Raw genomic sequence first — 16,745 nt, forward strand, 5'->3', positions numbered from 1 at the left:
TAAAGAGGGCCACAAACCAACAAGTAGCTTGAATGTTGCCATTCTGTGTCATGTAATGCAACAATAGCCTTGATAGTCAAAGAACTGTGAAGTAAAATAATATGCTGTAAAAAATGATAGTTAGCATATGTGCTTACTATTGAGTGCTTCTGAGAACATGAAATTGTTCCAAAGTCTGGCGCTTTACCAACTGAGCTAATGGTGTTGAGACACACATTTGCAGGTTTACTTGTTCGTATATAACTATGTGTATCGATGATTTGCTCAAAACCCTTTACACTTTTGTGGATGGGGCTCTTCATATATGCATGTTTTAAAAGGGCTTGATAGTAGGCACATATGCTAAGAAAAGTTTTTACGGTAGTAAACTAGCTTGAAGAGAATGGCATAGAGCACACAACACACAATCATGGGAGAGTATAGGGAGAAACCCCCGGGGAGAAACCATCCCTAGAGGAATCTGCCATTATTAAGGGACATAAATTTTGATGGATCAGAGGTCTACATTACAAAAGTGGCATTTGTAATTTGTGGATTTTCTTTAAAAAAATCAGTATGAAGAGATACATCATGTTTCACCGTTACCAGGTGGGCAGGATCATGCTACTTTGTCCTGAACCACAATAAAACAATAATCTGCCATAGTAATACATTCCAGTTGTAGAGTGTCCAATAACCATGGAATTACATAATACTTTGATAGCCAGAGACTTTCATCAAGATATATAAGATTCATTTGAAATTATGCCGAGTGTCATTGATATCCACTGTCAGTGTAACAAAAACTTACGGTATAAAGAGGAATTTGTTTCCCAAATCACTGGCAATGATAAGTGTGATAGGCTTGTAGTAGCCCAAATTGCTGATATAAACAATGTAATATTTCTTTTTGTGAGATAGTGTTGCCAATTCATCAAAGAACTCATACAATCACTTGTACTCAGAAATGAATATATGGCATCCCACAGCTCAACCATGCCAACACACCCACAGGAAGTTGATGCGACTCAGCAAATGCGACTCGGCATATGTATGGAATTTTGTGTGCATCCAAACATTGTGTTCATTCAAGTTAATTTCTGAGTATAGCTGATATTGTATTTGCATATTCTACCTTATATTTTTGTAGGCATATTCAAAATAATAAATATTCAAATTAAGTGGCTGAAATTTGGATTTTGTAGGCATATTTTAAATAATGAATATTCAAATTAAGTGGCTGATGTTTGGCTTCAGTGATCAGGTTATAAACATTGTAGTCAAATAGTATAAATATTTTAATGAGTGTAGCCTCAAGTGTTTGAAATATGGTGGGCCAAAATTGATGAGTATAATAATTATATGCTATGTGAAGTGTTACCAAACATGGATTAATTAAAAAATGTGAGTTTGAGCCCGTAAATTTTCAGACCCAAGAGCTTGATTGGCCCTTGCAACTTTTGACTTATTTCTAACTGTGTCATACACGACTGACTACAAACAATTGGTACCATGTATGTGTATCAACAATTGTTATTAAAACAGACAAAGAAGTATATTGATAATATTTCTGATAAAATAGTGTCTTTATTCTCAATTCTTTGGTTAATATAATCTTTTATACTTATTTAACAAAAATACACATCACAATGAGTTATGGTTTAGTACTGTAAATCACTATGTTTATCCATTGAAAGTTTGTGTGATATGTTCAAATCATGTTGGATGTTGTGGTCAACTTGCCCAAGGTGTCGGACACTTTGGCTACATTTTCTCAATTGTGAGGAGGTAGCATTACAATTAGGCATAATAAGTACTGGCAAGAAATTTTAAAACTGTTACAGCTGTATAGAGATAAATAGCAATTTCTAAGATCAAGAGTTAACAGTTAGTATCTTGCCTTGAACGTGTTCAGTCGCAAATCAGGTTGCTGAAGATAATTGAAATTGAACTTTGGATGATCAATCCAACAAGAATAAACTTAAAAATGTGATGCCATCAATCTTAATGGTTTTTTTTCCTAAAATTAAGATTAAGTTTTGAGATGCAGCCAAATGTATACTGTTACTTTTCAGCAACATGAAACATTATTTTTAGCACAGAAAGTAACAAGAATATTAGTATTAAGATGAAATTCAATTTGCTTTAATTATTGTGTCACATTTTTGAGTTGTAAGTAAATATCTTAGCTGCTCTGAAGCACCATATACAACAATGGATTTTTGAGGTATACAATATTATTTGAGAAGGTAGATTTAATGATAACTCAATCATATAAATATATAGATTTTGTTCATTCCAACTATCAACTCGTAGATTACAATTGTTTCCAAATTTGTTTGCACAAATACCCTTTTCATCAGTATTGAAATCTTCAAAAAAGTTTGATGAGGGCAAAAATTATGGTTACAAATATAATGAATATTTGGTTCCAACCAACCAAAGCAAAAAAAAACTGTTTTATTACTTTCTTTTGTTTTAAGTATCAAGTAGCAGTATATAACACAATCTGATTCAGATGCAGCAAATGTGATGAGGTCAAAGGCAAAAATGGGCTATTCCATTTGAAATCCATACACCCCCTAAATTGCAAATCAGGTCTACTAAAAAGGTCAATAGACTCTCAACACCTACAATTCTAATGTAGCATCTGTCTAAAATGACGGGCAGGTGGCTAGCTAAGATACTGCATAAGGGGTGTATGGATTTCAACTAGAATAGCCCATTAGGAAGCAATCAACAATATTATGGGCAAGTTCCTAAATGGTAACTCAATTTTTAAAATGACCTTACCTCTGACCTGACTGGATCAGATTGTGTCATTATGTAAGCAGAAATATCATTGAGAGTGACAGAGAGCCAAATCCAGATTTGTCTTTTGTAAAAATTATTTTTGAATTAGCGAACAAGGGATCAATGCTTCAGTGCCAGAGGGCAGCATATATGATCAGCTTCTGTAACATAGCCCTCTATGCTGCGCATTTTGCTTACTTATCACGCTGATCACTGTGGAAAAAAAATGATATGCTGCCCTCTGGAGCCAAAGTGTTGATCCCCTGTTCCCTAAATTGTATGCGTCACATGAATTTAACCCAGATTTGGCTGGCTGTCGTACTCACAACAATGTGTTTCAGTTATAAAATGAATAAACCAGCAGCATCTTATGCATGCCTGGTATTTGGTTTACATGCTGCTACTTGCCATATCATACATTTGCATTAATTGTGCATTGTACTGTTTTGATACAATAAATACATTTCCTATATATGTGATAAAGTCACTTTGGTTTTATGTGTCTCTTATTTCATGTCTATTTCTTTAAGGTGTAACTTGGAAGAACATATTTTTTGTTGGCCCTGAAATATCAACAACTTGGTCACTCCTGTCCTCATCTTTGCTCTCCTTCTTGAACCCATCTTGGCAAGACATTTGGTATACCAGCTTGTGTTTGTCAATTATTGTGAACCATGCAATGCCTTCTCCTGGCCCATCAGCGTTAACAATTGAACTTTGACATGACCTAGTTGTATGTCATTTTCAGGAAGGCAAAAAATGTTTTGATCAAATGTAGATGCTGGTTGGTAGTGTTGCTGTAGAAACTTCAGGAAGTCCAAAGCACTGTAAAAAAAGAACCACAAGCGGAGAGTGAACGTCAGACGCAACATTCATGCAGAAATTGTTTATGGAGCTACTGCTTCCTGACAACTATATACTATATAAGTGTGAGAGGCAATATTGCACAGAAACAAAAAGCTATATAGATGAATCCAATTTCATGCATTCCTACATTGATGGCACCCATCCCACCTGAAATGATGTAGCCTTGATGGGATTTTAAAACTGCTGTCCATCACCAACACAATACAATCAATTTTTAAGTGGCTTTTAATCCACCCAATTGGGCAGTCACAACACTAGTTTGGTACGGATGGAATCCAGTAATGGCCAAATGAATTCTGACCATCACTTGGCTTATTGGATTTGTCTATACCATACTGTTCCTAATGAAAAAGTGACCAGAATTGTCCATGCAATCCCATTATGAGCAAGTTTAAACTGGCATTTGCTGCATGTCCGATATCACAAACTGCATGGACAAAAGCTAATGGATGGATAATTCCATCCAGTTCATTGCCAAATTATAGCAGACTTATTTCATTAAAAATTTGCTCCTAATAAACTCCTCTCTTTCTTAGCATTTCTGACCTTAATAATATAAATAAACAAGACCCAACCATAAATACCGCATATGCATTTCTAAAGCCAAAAGAACCCACCAACAAAAAAACACCACTACGTCCATCTGAATAAATTCAAAATAAAGGTATTATTTACCTCATTGAATTAGGAGTGCAGGTCCAAATTCTTGTATTGTACTGCTGGAACACTTTTCTTTCCTGAAAATAATAAAATAAAGAGAAACAAGTTTTTCATTGTGGCTAACATAAATGACAAAAACTTGAATAAAAATAACTGGAAGCGGGAAAAAGGAATAAATACTAAATTATGCAATATCACACCTTGATGATGTTCATTAGTACTTCATTCATGGCCACAAACAAAAAAACATCTCTTTAGCATATTACATTGTGAACATAGTAATGGTATGCAATTATTTTAATGTTAGGGTTAATCCTAGATTATGTTGGGAGATCAATGTAGAGTTGTTGATGTGCAAAAAAAAGAGTCCCTAGAAACACAGATTGCAGTTCCTCCTGCTAATTGGGTATCTGGAGCAGGGATTTCCAACCAGTATAGGTGGGCGCAGACATCCAGGTGCTTAGCAACAAATTGAACTAAATTCCCTTGCAACAAGTGAGTCAAAATAAAAACATTACATGCACACACTCATCGTAGGCGTCACATACACGATGCGCTGTAGGCGCAATGTCCACGCTTGGCTATATCACAATTTGGAGTTGTGAGCTAAAAACATTGTAAGGCTATCCAGGACTAGATAGGGTGGGATATGTGGTTGAAAACACATAATTTAGAGGATCAATTTAGCCCTTTCCCCATCTTAGGAAAATGACACAAATTAACTCATTTATACTTGGAGAATGCAGAAAAATTGGTATCTGGTGCCCGGGATCTGGTGATCTTGACTTCAAGCTCATGATTTAAGCTTGATGTAATTTAAAATCACATGATCTGTTCATCACAATTTCAGGTAGACATGGTGGCCAGAGTTCAAGGGCCCAAGGGTTCAGGGTCCTGAGCAAAAGCAAACATCAATGCTGAAAATGTAGCTGCTGACGTGAACAAGGTAGATAACAGTCAGGACTATCCAACAGACAAGGGACACTTTCCACATACAATAATTTTCTCTGCATTAAAGGAAGCCATCCTTATGCACAGGCCTTGTCAACCATGTGGACCTTTTGATCACAACCAAGATGATGAAAACCGTCCCATATTCAGCAATGGACATTATTATTTCAGAAGTAAAGGAATCTTAAGATTAAACCAAAATGGCTCTGTTTTTCCACCACACTGAAACAACCATATATTGAAAACAGGGATTGTGAAATGTGCTAGCTGTTTGGAGATTATATGGATAAAAACTTCAAATGGGCATGGATTAATGGTGTAAAGGGAAGTTCAAAGCATTACGCAGAGAAAATAACTAAATACAACAACTCTTTTTGTCACAATACTTACTGGCATCAGAAAAAAGAACAATGCATCAACAAAGAAGAGCAGAAACAAATTTCTGAACAAGCAAGCTTTTGGCAAAAAGTTTTGCATAGACTATTGCCATTATACTGACACTTGCAACATTGAACTTGGCTTTCAGAGGCCACATTGAAGTTGTTGCTGGTCAATGTTAAGGTGGCAACTTCCTTGCAATGGTGGCACTGATAGCTCAGTATGAGAACTAATTGATATGCCATGCAAAACCGTTAAATACCTCATTGCGAATATCCAAAATGAAATTATAAACCACTTAGTAAATACCATAAAGAAACATTTGACTTCTCAAAGGAAGAATTCTCCATTCTTTTCAGTTATATTATATAGATACAAGAAGTGACATTGCTCAAGATGACCATGCAATTAAGTGTAATTATCAGGCAGGTAAGACTATCCACTGACAAGGATACATTTGACATAGAAGAAAGCTTCTTGTGCTTCATGCATGTAACTGATACCGCAGTACTGCCTAAGGCCTTACGGAAACTGTAATTAGTTATCTCAGAAACCTTGGGCTGGATCTGTAAAAACATCTGTGGTCAAGGATACGACCGGGCATCTGTGATGAGTGGCGTCAAAAATGGAGTTCAGAAACTGATTAAAGAAATAGTCACTGAAGCCCTGTGCCATCCATTCACTGCACATCTCATAATCTTAATTTAGTAACAAATAACAGTAAAGTTCAATGCCCAGGCATCGTCATTTTTTGGAGACCTGAGTGAGCTTTTTGCATTCTTTGGTTATAGCTTAAAGTGATGGTTAGAATTGGGACTCAAAAAACGGCTAGTTTAACTTTAACGAGGAATGAATCTTGTGTGATGGTATTATTTACTTTGAAACAATATCTGTAGTAATACATGCCTTCTTTGAATGTAGAGAGAATGAGAGATGGACGTATAGGACTATATGGGTTAGGGATAGGGCTGATAAAGGAGACATTAAGAAGACCCTGTACTGCTCCTTTGTCATGGGCTCCTGAGGCTCTTGTCAGCTATGCCCATGAGCCATTCTATATACTGGCTGCTGCTGCAAGATCTTATATATCCCTTGTTGATCTGATGGACTGCATCATTCCTCCCCTCATCACTCAATCACAATTGAGATTTGGGCATCTGAAGAAAGCTTAATGCCCTCATAACCCTGGTTTATTTTAAGACCCAAGGTACATTTCCTTTGGCCCCATCCCCCATTGTAGTATATCACCCATACTGTTTTATGGGTTATTGTAATACATATTTTGCTTCTAATATCTAAACTACTTCAGCAATTAAACTTAAAACTTGGATCAGATTGTGTCTGTGATGGCTTCAATGTAAGACCTAAAAACCCCACAGTATTGCCATTAATTTTCCACCTGAAATCTAAAAAAAATAGGGTCTCATTTTTTGGGTTTATTTTTACAAAAACAACTGCCCCGTGTCACTAAACCAAGGTAGATAGATACCTGGTGCCATAACTCCATCCTCAAACATACTTTGTTGGCTCTTAAAGCGATAACTGGTCACGAAAATAACAATATCCTCATCTTCAGCAATATTTCGGGCTTCACCACAACAGGGGTACCCTACCAGTAAATGTAATTGTTTCTAAACTCAAGCCTGATATTGACATCCAAAATAAGCAGGAAAATTCCATCCATCTTGTTGACTTAACTGTGCCATTTAAAACCCAACATATCAAAAGCCCATGAGCAAAAACAAAGTACCTTGACATTGTATCCGACATTTCAGATAATGGGTTTACTTGTGATTTGACGTGTTTTGAAGTCGGATCACATGGGCTCATTACCCAGGAAAATGTTGAACACATTGGCAAGATAATCTCTTTTGTAGGCAGATCTACACCATTTAAGAAATTCATGAAAGAACTCAGCAAAATGGCCCTGTATAGTTACACGATCTGGAATGCTAGGCAGGAGCCGGCCTGAGGCTCCGAAGATCAGCCCCACATCAGTTTGTGAACGCACATACCCCCCTGCCATTTTCCTGGTGTGTTCTGCTTGTTTGTATATTCTTGTGTAGTTTTGCTAATGTATAGTATGTCACCCTGCATTAATTTGAGCATCTTGTCCAGATTTTGTCCTGGGCTTTTGTTACTCCTTGTAATCTTGCATTGTTTGTATTTTGCATTTGATGAATAAAGGTTGATACAATATATATTTTAGTATAAAATTCGTAAACAAACTGTTTTGTCTGTTTGTATATCAACCAACCTATCCTGATTTTGTAGCTATGGGGCAATATAAACTTATTTTAGACCTAAGGCTTAAGCTTGAGTACTTACCTGTATTATTGATGAAAGCAAGATATGAAATAACTGACTATGCTCCCTGCTATGGTCTGCATGGATCTTCACCAGTCTAATGGCATCATCCCACATGTGATGACTCAAGTACAATCGTAATGCTTCTTGAATGTAGTTAGTTTTACCGCTAGCAAATAAAATCAAAATGAAAAACATATATTTGATTCTCACATTATAAAAATAAATGAATAAAAAATAAATGTAGATATTTTTATAGCGCTTTATGCCGTAAACACCCTCAAAGTGCATTACATTTATTCTGCTGGCATTAGAATATGTCAAGAACCACTTTTGCAGCCTCCAAATGGTGCAGGGTTCATCAGTACAACAACTGTGACTACCCCTAACAGCTTCCCATTGAACTTGGGTGGTGTGAGGCAAGCGAGGCAAAGCGCCTTGCCCAAGGGCACAACACGGTGACTTGAGCCCACGCATGTCAAGCAAGCTCTCAGATTCTGAGTCCAAGACCGTAACCACTGTGGAAATTAATGGGACCATAACAAGATGATGTTACTGATCTAAGTTTAATTTCACTTTTTTGATATTTGTTTTTATTTGTGACTTCTCCCTGTATTCTTTTTGCACTGTAATCTCCTCCATTAATAACACAGAACATAGCTGAGATCCAACTCTGAGTCATCTGGTTTAAATCAATGCAGCCCCTCCCCATACTAAAATTGACAAAATCATGCATAACTGGGGGCTAACAACTTCTCAGCCCATCAGTAACATTGTCAATACGCCCTGTAAATAATATCAACATTCCAGTGCAACTAGAAATTGAGACACCATTAAATATTTGCTTACCTCATATTAAGAAGCTGTGCTTTCATTTTGACTCCTTCATCTGTGTCTCCTTGTAGTTTGCTTGGTAAGCTTTGAATGGCTAGGTTACACAACTGAAGCTGAAAAGTTACAGTTAAAAAATATGACTATCTGCACTTCATTACTTGGAGCCATCTAAAAAAACATTTTGTCAACTTAAAACTCTACCAATAAACTTTACTATATTATTTTGATCTGTTTGGGCCCCCCTTTGAATAGTATTGATCAGCTTTAATTATTGGAGAAGTATAATTGTCCCAATGTTTTGAGATTTGCATGAAATACTGAAGATTATAATCTGACTTTTTAATAACAATTTATGCCGTTAGGCATTAACAGCTGTTATCACTATGATAAAGCTGACGGGTTGGCGCCTAGATAGCTGTTAACCTCCTTATTGAAGCTGGTCTGTTTCACAATTCCTGGAATGCGAGGCGGGAGTGCATTCCATGTGTGGGCTGTAAATGGAACGAAGGACTGTTCATAGGGACCGAAGGACTCTAATTTTGCATCTGATGAAGCATGGAGTTCAGATGGCATCCTCCAGAAATTATCACTGTGTTGGTCTTCCTGCATTTTTCTGGGTTTTCTGACAGGAAATGTCCAATACAGTTCACCGGGTGACAAAATATAATGATTTGGCAATTTGATGACCTGAGTGCATAAAATAACCTTTAAAAAAAGTGCATGAATTAGAGTAAATCATTCTATGTTATCTGACAGAGAAATCGACCATGCCAGTCAAACACACTGTTTATCCTTCGTTCCTAAAATATGTTAAGCAAAATATTACAGAAAACACCAATATTTTATTTCTAATTCACAATACACTGTTATTGACTTATTTTTCTTAGTACAGTAACCAAGCACACAGACTTGTCAAGATACAATTCAAATTAGAATTGATCAGAATTTGCAAGAAAAATGAAGGAAAATTTCTTGTTGCTTACTCAACATTACATAGTCCTAAAGATTATGTGAAAGCTTTTTCACATCTGAATATGAAATCAATAAGTTAGATACTTACTGCATGCTTTTTTCTTGTAAAGGCCGATATATCCTTGAACTTTTCTCGCAATACTTGACAACCCTCAACAAATGCAACCTACAAATACAAAGAAAAAGTAATAATTACAACTGTAACATTTCCTTTGTGCACTCCTCAGTCAGGCCGGCAATTTTAACAATTACAGTTAAAGTATAGACAAGGTATTACTGGTCGGATGAGCAAGTACTTTTGAAATATGTCCCGCCGACAGTAAACTCACCCATTACTTGTGTGTAGTTATTAAAGTACTACCTTGATAATAATCATGTAATCAATAAAGTAGTCAAAATATTGTGTGCATTGTCTGTAGACTTTACACGTTGCTGCTGTTATTCGATGGTGTAGTGCATGTCTAGAATATGACCATTGCTCACACTTTCTTTGTTACGAACCACTGATCGAAATGATCACATCACAAAGCCTATGGCATATCATAATTTGGAACAGGTGCATGTGTATGAGCCCAGACTTGAAACAGTAACAATGTGCACTATGGCAGCGAATAATGCAAAATTTCTGAACAACAAAATATGTTAGTATTAGTGATGTGGTCGGCACCGTTTTTTATTGTCGACATGTCGATATAATTCGTATACCGACGTCGACAGTGTGTCGACATAAAAAAAAATTCTAAAAAAAAAAAAAAAATATTTTTTTTTTTTTTTTTATTCAAGTTATAGGCCCAAACTGACTTGTTATTCAAGGTTGGAAACCAGAGAAATACTGCTACTCAAAAAAAAAAAAAAATGCCAATTTTTTTTTTTTGGAAAAAGTTGTACATTTTAATTACTTTTGTTTCTATTGAACAGCTAGCAATGCATACTAATTCAATGTGTCCCTGACTGTTCAATAGAAGCAAAGGTAATCAAAATGTACAAGTTCATCAACTTTGTAAAAAATTGGCATTTTTTTTTTAGTAGCAGTATTTCTCTGGTTTCAACCTTGAATAACAAGTCAGTTTGGGCCTATAACTTGCTTTTCTGGCCAAAAAAATATTTTTTAAAAAAAAAAAAAAAAAAAAAAAAAATTTTTTTTGTCGACATGATTTTTTGATGTCGACATGTCGGCATACGTGCCGACGTCGACATTATGTCGACATAAGGCATGTCGACCACATCACTAGTTAGTATCAAGGTCCACCTTGAATGTTTAGCAAAATATTAGTGTATTTGTTTAGGTACAAAGACTTGGGTGGATTTGGGGAATGATTTCCAATTCAACTTACTAAATATCTTGGGTACTGCATGTAAAGCAGCCTACACATGATGTCAAAGAGTGGTAGACCTGCTGCAGATTCAGGGGCCTCAACAGCTAACCGTGTCAATGGATGGAAAGAATCAACATTGGGATCACTGGGCCCTGGAATGTGGATATGTATGTCACCTGAAATGAATAAGCACAAATTGTACATATTAGTTGTTGCACGTTAATAGATGGACAAACATATATTACAGTTGGACATACTCTGCACCACTTCCACTAAACAAGATATTATTTTCTAAGATCTACATTTAGTACCCGCATGACTGGATAGACTGCACATACTCCATACCCAAACCCCCACAACCACTCACCCACCCACCGATACAACCGACAACCGTGGACCCGTATTGCGTGTGTGGTTGTTAACAGTGAAACCGTGGACCCACACACACAGACATATCATAATCCAAACATGGACTTCTGTGATATTTCACTGCTAACCGTACTACACCTATGATAGAGGACCCTACCCCATATGCAAAGTTATACTGTATAGCACCCTCTGCCACTGTCTTACGACTGTGGATGTCCTCGTTTCGCAGTGTGTGGTTTTTCACTACATAAGTATGGACTCAAATTCCATGTTTGGAATTAAGAAGTTTCCAACTATGTTTACTTCCCTTAAAAGCATACAGAAATATTTCAGATCTAAAAATTGAAATTCATTATCCAATTTTATATGTATAATGATTTTTGGTATTACTGGGTTTTGTCTCAAATCAAAATGTTTAACTATGTACGTGCCAGGACAGAACAATTCATTAACTTACAATAACTTGGTTATTGTGTATCAATATACATATTAAATGTATCAAGACATGCATTCATTTGAAATGATTTAAATATTCCCATATTATTATACCTTTGCTGTTCATATCCCCTAGCTTATAATGTCGAACAAAAGTCTTCAAAGATTCTTTTGGCCACTTCGATAACAGATACGCTAACTGGGATCTTTTTAAATCTGTAAAGAAATGTGTGAAATCAAATGTTATATAATTATTATACAGTTTATACAAAATTAGAGGATACACTTTGCATACACTAATAGATCTCACACAACAAAATAGAAATCTGGTCAAGTCTTCCCTAGTCCTTGGAGACATGTTTGTTTTGTGGAAAAATAGGCCAAGCTAAGATAAAGATTAAAATGAATAGAGTTTGGCTAAACTTTGGCTCAGTATTCATCCTGCAAGTCAACCTGGATTTTGTAAGGTGGAAATGATTGCCAAGTATTGAGTGCTTACCAACTGATAAGATCGAATCCTGTGACAGGATGTCCAACAAGTCTGCCTCTATGCTAGTTATCAGCTCCGTACTTCTACCATCAATCCTCTGTGAAAATAATATATATAGTACATTACTTATTTTGAAATTCAAACTAAATACTGGTAGTTTTCCATCAGACAACTGACTGATGATGATGTACTAATAGACAAACAGTGTGATCAAACCTTCCCTAAAATTTTTCAGTTTTCTTCTAAAATTGTTCAACAGCCATAAAATACATAGGATTTCAAGTTATGCTAATCATTTCTCTGCTTTGCACACAAATTTTCTTTCCTAAATGTAGAAGCCCATCTTGTGACCATGGTGATAGCTTGCACATTTCATGATACAAATCCTCAAACAATTCTCTCAATACAAATGATAAAAATGTTAAGCTGCAGAGTGAATTAATGAAAATGTAGGCAAAATATGCAAATAAGCATATCAAACAATATGACATAAAACTATACAGCACATAAGGACATCATATACAGTCACCATCCCAAGTTTGAAGTTGATCGGTTATGCGTTAATGAATTTGCTTCCGCCCGGACAATCAGGCAGCTTGCCAAACAGACAACTATTTGGACGATAACATAAGCCACACATAATATGTGTGGGGGGGGGGGGCCAAAAAATGTTAAAATGATCTGTACCCAACTTTGTACAACATCAACATTTAATAGATTAGTGTGTGGCTATAATCATACCAGGGAAGGTACACTTAGCCCATGGGGGCGACAATAAGTGTGGTGCGCATCAGTGAACTCAAAATAGCGCAAGAATACACAATAGGAAGTTGTATGTGTGTATGCACTGAAAAGTTGCGCTTTTTGTGTATGCTTAGATGAGCAAAGTCACCAGTCTACCAATGTCAGCCAAATTTAAGCACACTCAAAGGGCACAGGCATAGGAGTTTCCCGTTTAAAGTTTAATAATCTAAGGCTAAAATAAATATTTCCTTATGTATGGCATCAGAAGACTTCTGCTTAAATAGGAAATAGGAAAGATCACCTGAACTTACCTTCCAGTACTCTAATTGACACACACAAATAAACATAAACAAGCCAACAATTAATATACATCTCTTGTAAAAATTTCATCTACCTGGAAACACTGTTTCAGTGTCTTATGAGTTTGCCAATACTGTCTGAGTAACGGCAATACTTGTTGATTGAGAGGTGTTTCTAGCAACTGTTTATCTTCTCCTTCACCAGGGATGCCATACATGTCACACAGTTTATTAACAATGCTTTGTGCTTGAGACTGCAATCCATCAGATGTTTCCTGAAAAGAAAACAAATACAGATTTACATTAACTCAGGATCTGTAGTATATGAGTAATTTTATACATACTCTTTTTGTTCAACTTAATTTTGATTACGGCAACCATTGTTAATTAATTTACATTAAACAGTTACCAAAGATAAGTTGGTAAACTCTTCAATTTATAAATCCTGCCTGTTTGTGTTGTGTGTATAATGCATTGTGACAGATAGCCCGCTAAGCACCTTTGTGTGTAAACCTTTGAAACACTCAAGCCTAAGGTTGCCAATTGCCAGTACATTTTGGGACTCTTAAAATAAATGCCAGAGGTACAGTATTTTGGTTCCTATATATGACAATCCAATATTGGCTGATTTACCACTGCATAATGCACAGGGGTGTTGGTTGTTAACTCACATGTAATGCAGCCACCACCAAGGCAGGACTTTGTAAGCCTTCCTCTCCTACTAAAGCTTCCACTTCAAGACTTTCTTCATTCTCATTGGAAAGTGGTCTGCCCTTGCTGAATTGCTGATATGTATCTTCTAACTGAGAGTGAGCTGCTACTTGTGCATGGCTGTACCTGAAGAATAGCGTCTCACTTGTTTGACGTTTGTATTGCTCTTTGGCATGGATTTTATCCACAGAACTCATCTAATAGGGTATGAAACAGACATATTAGAGACACTACATTTCATATATTATTTGTTGAATATAGATGAAAGCAGAACCCTGAGAATGTTATACCTTTAAAAACCCACCAATGGAAAGAGTGGAGTTGCAAAAAAGCATCAGGCTGCACATAAGGTAGTTTCTCCTGAGTCAATCATTTGGTCCGTCAGAAAATAGATGGGATTCTGTGTATCAAATACACAGCATCATCACATGGTGACATGATGCACAAAGCCCCCACTTTGAGTCTACATTCACTATTGTAACTATAAACACTTTCTTTTGAAAGTTTGTTACCTGAAGACAATATTTTCATTCTAAAATCAATTAAAAACTTAATTTTCTATACATACCTTAGAAAGGCATATTTTTGTGCCAAAAACTTTTGTATTTGTGAGGTGACTTCCAAAGATCCCACTTTTATACCAAAGAAATATAATTTATAAGTAATGAACCTAATTTTATTTATGAAAAGTAACATTTTGATGCCAAAAGACACAAATGTGACTAAATTATAACTTAACTGCAGTATCTTTCAATTAAATCACAATTCTCTTAATTAAAAAACACAATGTCACTCAATCTCAGGAATTATAAATGTAATGGTTCCTTTCTCACCTGTAATATCCAGATGCCGTCTTCACACCATATTCCAACTTTTGGTACACTACCTACAATGCACCAAGAATGGATATCTGGAACTGAGGTATACTGTGACAATTGTATCTGTTGTACAAGCTCACCAGTCTCGAGATTCAGTAAGCTGCATGTATAAAATAAAAATATATTTAATAGAAATGTCACAGGTTTTGAAGCAAGGTGTCGATTGGGTAACTTCCATCATGGGGAGATTTAAATTTGGAAACTTCATTACTACAGCCAAATGTCATTAGTGGTAAACAAATAAAAATATAAAGAAAAAATATGCAAATTTGATCATTATCATAATAATGAATATGTAAATTAGACCCCAACAAGGTAGCCAGAGTTTTTAACCATGGCCTACCTAGAATATCTATAGTCAATCTGCCTATCCATTCAAGAGTTACAGCATCCGAGTGGAAAGAGATGCGGGCATTGCAACAACAGTATGCCTCGCAGTGGAGGCATAAAAAAGCCATTTCTCTCACATTTTGACATTAAGTTATTATGTGTTTCACATAATGTGATTCGGTACAAACTTACAGGATGGAACAATGAGGAGCTTAAGGTTAACTCTGGCCCCTATTCCTCTCTATAATCAGATTATAATGACCCCTTGCTCTTGGACTAAGAAAGCATATTCAATTCCACCCCTTATCACCTAGCAAACAAAGATCTTCCAAAACAGTTCGTAATAATAACCAGCACTGCTAAGCTCTTTTAAGTTTCTTCAATTGTTTAGTACTAAAATTCTAATTACAACATAAAACCTTACAACATTAGTTATAGCCTACCTGAGCATTTGGTCAGCTATTATGCCCAATGTCAGTCTGTGTACAAAGCAGGCTTTAGCCTGTCTGATGTCAACTTGATTGGAAAGTCTACACACATGAAGATATTCTGTGAGAAAAAACCCACCAAAACATTTGTGTAGTTACTTGTTTTCTAATGAAAGAAACAGGAAATAATGTTTTGAGGTTAATAACAGTGCATTGGTTATTTGGAGGGCACTGTGAAAAATCTAAACATTTTGCCTTTGGATTCGAGGAATATCCCGAGGGTCTTCTTTTAACTTTCTATAAATTCACTAGCTTATGTATGATTTACCTTTTGTACCAGATATACTATGGACAGCTCCATTGCTAGATATAAGGTACACACGATTTGTTGACAAACAGCCAACATTGGTGATGATGTCATAATCAGATTGGTCTGCAACCTAAAAGAAATATCAAAATCAAACCATTCATTGAAGCAAGTACACTTATTCATTTTATAGGGTTTTATCAGTTTGGCTGTTGCCACATATTTTAAGGGAGGAAAAGTGACATGGTTTGGAGTCAAACCTGGGACCTTACATGTTTGAGACCCATTAGGCCTACAGTGTTATGCAACTTTTAGCTAGATGCAAAAACCTTATATTTTGCTAGTGACAATATGGCAAATCCGCCAAAACTTACAAATTGGTGGTAAGACAAAAACTGAACCTCAAAACAGTTATTTCTAGAAAAATTGGAGGAGAAATATGAATTATATTAAATTAGTCCTCAGAATATTAAGAAATGCCTTCCTGATTGAGCATGCCAAGTGATGGCTACATGGAATTTGATCCTATGTAGCAGACTTTCTTTTGGGAATGAGTGCAGATGAACAAATACAATTTTTTACAAGATCAAACAAACATTAACACAGACATATAAAGACACACACAAACAATATACATACCTTAACCCAGAGATATCTAAAAGCTGCAGCCACAACTTTCAAATCTAGAGCAGTTTTA

General features: G+C 35.9%; 1 long non-coding RNA gene across 1 annotated transcript; it reads right to left on the reverse strand.

Annotated features, from left to right (window-relative positions):
* Positions 1-7,971: 7,971 nt before the first annotated feature.
* On the reverse strand, positions 7,972-9,923 carry LOC140154341 (uncharacterized). Its single transcript, XR_011859308.1, has 3 exons — positions 9,830-9,923; positions 8,785-8,882; positions 7,972-8,104 (listed from the first exon to the last, which is right to left on the reverse strand). It is a non-coding gene; the product is annotated as an uncharacterized lncRNA (long non-coding RNA).
* Between the last annotated feature and the right edge of the window lie 6,822 nt (positions 9,924-16,745).

The sequence above is a fragment of the Amphiura filiformis genome, chromosome 6 (assembly GCF_039555335.1).
Source record: "Amphiura filiformis chromosome 6, Afil_fr2py, whole genome shotgun sequence".
Lineage (NCBI taxonomy): Eukaryota > Metazoa > Echinodermata > Ophiuroidea > Amphilepidida > Amphiuridae > Amphiura > Amphiura filiformis.